Below are 6,272 nucleotides of genomic sequence, written 5' to 3' on the forward strand. Positions count from 1 at the left end.
TAGTATAAATAATCATATACATAATTTTATATAAACACCACAAATCTTTTCTATATTAATTTAGGTTCTGGGTCTTTAAAGGTCACATGTCTCCTCACAAAAGAAATTAAGATATTTATTAAGTGTGTACCTTGGTACATTCTGTTATGCTCTTAATTTTGAATTTACGGGATGGGAGTACTTTAAAACTTAGAACATAACTATTGTCTTGTTCTAAATTTGTATTAACTCCAACCTTTCGGGGTAAATTAATTCAAAACTTAGAAAATGACCAATCCTGAAAGTCATTCAAACATTTAATTGATTTCTTGTTGCGTTTTCAAGTACGTTGCAAGATATATACTTTCACTCAAATCATGCATGAGAAATAGCGTCACTATATACCATTGAATAGCTTTTACTCGGCACTCATCGTCTTTGTTTCAAGTTATAATTTTTTTAACCTAACGCCAGGGGAACATCCCTTAACGACGGCCTTGATTTATAATTTTGTATATGGCATCTGTATTAATTGGGTAATTAAATAATTAAATAATTTTTAACGAAGGACGATACTGTTGTTTTATTAACAGCAAACAGACTGAGAGGAGTCCCCACCCCCACCGCATTCCTGATTATGTTAATACTACGGTACTTAGTCAGGTTTCTACGTGTCTAAGTTATTATATCACTTGTCTTCGGATCTTTTAAATTTCACTGTCGTGAGTAAAATCTTTTTAAACATGTCGGTTAGATCTAAGCGATCTCAAAGCCTTTGTTTGGAGGCAAACAATATGTAGATCTATATTCAGTTGATAACATTATCATTGAAATAAATTAAAATTAATAATAAACACAATAAAAATTTTACTTACCTGTGCACATCTATATAGAGCCTTGCACAATTCTTGTTATTTGTTGACCCAAGTGATAAGAGAGGTTTTAAAAATTGATTTAAAGGTGCCCGACACCATCAATAATGAATTATAGGGAAAATATCAAATTTCCAAAAAGTAATGCCACATAGGCAGATAGGCGGATCTAGAGGGGATAGGGTTTACTTAAGTAAGTCGATCATCGATCAGAAGAAAATTAACTTAGCAAAATGTTGTATTCTACCTTCTAACTTTGTATGGGGCAGACTGCAGGTATACATGTAAGTTAACCTTTGCAAGGAATAAAAACCTCGAAATAATATATAATAAGTTCAAATGAAAACGTAAGCCCATTTATGACCTATCAAAAATATTTTTGAATTCGATATAACGAATTGTCGAATTTCTTTGAACAAATTTATTCTAAAATCTGTTAAACGAAATAAATTTGTAATAACCGAATTAATAAATTCCTTATACCAAATTTCAAAAATATTGTTAGTAAACAGGTAAGATTCGTAAAAACATTTTCAAAAATTTGTTTTAACAAATTAAAGTCGTTTAAACAAATATGAAATGTTATAATGTTTTGAATTTGTTTAATCAAATTTAACAATCAAGGCCTTTAGAAAAATATACAATATATGAATAGGATAAGTGATTAATTAATTAATTATAATTATTAGAAAGTGGATAATTCTTTGATTTTCTTTCCAGTTAGACTTAGAAAACGAAATAGACTTGTAAATTTTAGTTAATATTTCAATAAAATTACTAATATGGACGAATCAAACTCAGTTGAGGTTTACAGATGAAAAGAATTTCGGAATATGTAAGCTTAAACACTTAAAAAATATATCAAACCAGATTGAATTTATGAGGAAAATTTTTGCAAAATGGTAAAAATCAGTCTATGTGATATTTCTGATTTTTCACTATTTTGCGTTTCGTTATAGGATTTACCTGGCTTGGTTTATTTTTTTAAAGTTTATATTACATTTTAAGAACAAGGCAAAAATATTCTGAAATTTGCTTACATCTGTAAACCTTTACTGAGTGTGATTTGTCCATATTTGTTAATTTGTTGAAGTATTCAGTAATATTTTCAAGTCTATTTCTTTTTCCAAGTCAAAGGGGTAAAATTATAGAATTATCAGGGACCTATATACATGTATACGAGGGTTGTTCAATAAATAATGTCCTGAACTCTATGACATACAACACATTTATTATATGACATTAATCTTGACTTTCTCTCATGATTAAATCTTTAATGAATTGATATAAGTTTATATGACCACTTTTCATCTCATATTTTCATTGTGAGAAGCTGGAAAACAAGGGATATTCGAGACACTGCATGAAAATGAATGGTATTTAAAGAATCAGTAAATTAGAGTGAAAATAAACGCTTCATTCAAGCTTCTGTAAACCCCATAAGAATCCCAAAGAAATATTCACTGAAATTTATGAAATTTATAACAACCAATGCCTGTTTTATAGACAACTGAGAAGGTGGATGTCAATGAACAATAATGGGCATCAAAAATGGGTACCGTCCTTGGCGACAAGACTTATAACAACCAATGTTATATTTGCCAAAAAACAACAAATTGTCATTTATGATGTTCGATTGACTTAAAAACACATAGCAAATTGAATAGGCATCAATTTGGGGGTAGTTCACACTATTTTAATGAAACATTTGACAGTAAAAAAGCTAAGTAATCAATGGTCACCCTATGTTTTGAAAATGTATAGGTCACAGTCAAGGTCGCAAGGTCATTGACCAAGGTTGTCAGGATTTTCTTAGTATCCGGTTGCTTGTTCTTTCAACATTTGAAGATTAAGTTCGTCTACATCAGCATTAATGTAGGAAGGTATATTGACTGCAAGTCTGCTTGGATTTGATAAGTCATCCTTGTTAAAACAGAAAAAAAAAACATCTGAGTTTCTTAATTTCTTCATCTTTTTTGGTTTTTTGGTATTCAAACATATCATCCTCTATTGCATCAACACAGCTAGCAAATAATTAATTGTTCAGGAATTTAAAATTACAAAAACAACTTTCTTTTCCTAATCGTTCAGACTGAGCCCTTCCAACATGGATGATGTGATATGCAAATATTGCCACACTCATTTTTTTTTATTCGAAAGTAGTTATGGAGTTATTTGTCTGTTTGCATTTTGGACTCTTCATTCATGAAAATTTCTACCAAATTTCGATGTAGAGACTAGTGATCATGAACATAGGATTTCCCTGGATAATTCAAAATTGTATGTGGTACTTAAAGGGTTCATTTACATGTATAACATGAAGACTTGTCAGCAGATATTCTCTCTACAATGTAGTGCTTGATGTCATATCTCATGAGTTCAAAGATATCACAAGGAATGCACGTGACCTTTAAGCAAAAGAAAATAAATTTATAAAGTTATGATCAAATAAATTAAATTCGTTTTATTGTCAATTGTTATATCAAACTAAATATACTGGTCAAAATGTTGGTATCCAATGAAAGAACGTTTTGTCACATTTTAGATATATTATTTTGAAATAAAATTGTTAACATACAGTGTAACAGTTAAGATTTTCTGAACTGTTACTGTCACTGAGGTTTAAGTATGCTTCGTTTTTTGCTTAAGTACGAGGGTTGTCCCTTAAAATCATGGAAAAAGCGTTTTTCTCAAAAAGTAATGGGCGCACTAAGCTGAAAATTTCAGTAACTATTTACTTATTATATTTAAGTTGATAATTTTTTTGGAAAATATAGGCAAAAATAAAGATTTTATTATGCTTGAATGTGCATGATGTAAAACGTCACACATACGGCGCACGGTCAAAAAACCAGGTTTTATTAAAGAATAACAAGCATTTGAATTTTCAAAATAAAAGTTTTACAATACATAAGAAATTAAAATTATCCTAATTCAATTCCAAGTCAATTTTATAGTCTTATTGTAAAAATTTTAAGACATTTGCTTAATTTTTGGCAGTTTCTAAGGGGCATTCAAAATGGGTTGCAAAGGTAAACACAACACACGAAAAATGTCACGTTTTATGACGTTGCGGCGCACCGAAGAACAGTTCAGTTTTATTTCGATGTTGTAATGGCATCCTTTAACAAGACAAAATGTTTGAAATGACCACTAGAAGAAAAAAATTATACAAAATCTTCTTTTATACCATATCTTAAGTATACAAATGAAATAGAGAGTTTTCTTAAAGCGAAGTTTTAAAAATACGAGTCCCTGAACAGGATACAAGAACATCGGACAAACTCAATATATAATGTAATAGCAAAAGACGCTGTGACAATCAGTAGACTGCCGATATTAATTTTCTCATATAGTTGAATGATGGTGAGCAATAAAAACAGCCTCTTACTAATACATCTTCAGGCTTGAGATCGCATGACCCCCCAGTTGGTTCTTCGACTGTTTATGGAACTAAAGAATGTATCAATGAAATTCCATAAATTTAAGTCGGACTCATCCAACTTCATTTTCAGCAAAGATAAAACGTTTCCCTGTTTTAGAAACTTTGACGTTATAATCCATGCGCCGTAAGGTGATACATGATACATGGCATAAAATCTCATAATTTGTTTATTTATGCATATATTTATCTGAAATTTGCTCTATATTACTAAAATATGTTCTAAATAATAGTGAAAATTTCAGAAAGCATTTTGTTTATTTTTCACAGTAGACAACTTGTCCACGATTTTACGGGAAAGCCCTCGGTAAACATGTGTTCCTAACAAACTTTATGGTACTTAAGCATAATTATACAGAGTTTCGATATATTCCTCGTTTATGGTTATATGAGAAAAAGATTTTTAAACCTAATATCACCTATTTCTTGGGTGCAAACTTTGTTCCAGCCCCATGACTTTAAAATAACAGATTTTAATCCACATGTACAACTAAATTCAGATTGCAGAGTTGCTCTGATCTTTTTCTTTTGTACAGTGAAGATTTATTCGTTTCCTATATACTATATGTAAAACCTGTGGTATGGTCAACCCTTGAATTTATATCATGAATTACAAAACTCAGCTAATTTTTTTGCAATTTTATTGAGATGTTAATCATGGTTTTAGAATTTTCCATATCAACTAGTTAACATTTAGAAAAATGAAAACATATAGGCATTCCTATCTTAATTGGTAAGCCTATACATGTGACATATTCACTTTCGGATTAAAATAACTCTGTAAATACACTAATTTGAGGTGATTCCACATTAATTTTCGTATCTTTTTCGTTTGGTTCTGGAGAAGAAGATTTTTAAAAAATAAAATTTCATAAACAAACTACCATAATTAATAAGATCCTCTTTAAAAGCATCATTTTCTCGAATTTCGAACAACACATCTTCCCCCAAAATATATTTTTATTTTATTATTATTAGTTTTTTTATTTAGAAATTAAGATGGAGAATGCTTATAACAAAAACTGCATAGACTAAGTTAAGGAACTTACAAATACAGTCGGTGACCAGGTGTTGCAAAGTGCATAATATAAAAAATGCATTCCTTTTTCACAAGTCTATGATAAAATCATTGCAATATAAAAACATGTTAACCCAAAACTTCGGCATAAAAAATACAAATTCTGAAAATACTTAAAATAAGTGACCCCCCCCCCCCCTTTTATTCAAAATTTAAAACTGCCTTTAACCACTAAAATTTCAGCAATTAAATCTTCAGTGAATTTTCAGCGGAAACTCCACCAGATTAATTATGCCACATAGGCATATTGATTTCTTGTCAGCAAACAATTGTTTTACATACATACTGAATAATCATATCTTTTTTAATTTTAAATATATATTAAAAGTATCCTTTTTAATGTAATGACAATTTCTTTTCTTCAGGCATTTAATTTTTAAAAGAAACTTTAGAGAAAGAGTAAGTAATCATGAATTAAAAAAGACTCTAACTATAAAATTAAAAAAGCATTCTTTCTCCCTTTCATAAATACTATAAATATATCAAAATACATTTACATTTATCTCAAAATCTAGATACACGTGTATATAATCTCTTACTATGATCCAAATATAATATCTAAAATGTCAGATGCACTAATTTGGGTGCAGTTTGGTGCATTCCTCATTAATTAGTACATAAAAAATAAATATATAGTATATAATATGATATAAAAGTATTGATATATATAGTATGTAAATTGATAGAAAAAAAATTGTACATCAAAATGTTATCTTGTAATATAATCTACTAAAAAAAATTATAAAAGACTATATTGGATTTCAAACATATCTTGTAGAAAAAATAAAGAGAAAGAATTTAACAAACTTCAATTGCAAATAATATGAGCGAAATAGAGAGCAAAATAAGTAAAATTGTTTGCAAAAGTTGTGCAACCATATCTCTTCAAAACATGAATAAA

The sequence above is a fragment of the Saccostrea cucullata genome, unplaced genomic scaffold (genome assembly GCF_032062105.1).
Source record: "Saccostrea cucullata isolate Sc308-1 unplaced genomic scaffold, CSIRO_AGI_Scuc_v1 ctg673, whole genome shotgun sequence".
NCBI lineage: Eukaryota > Metazoa > Mollusca > Bivalvia > Ostreida > Ostreidae > Saccostrea > Saccostrea cuccullata.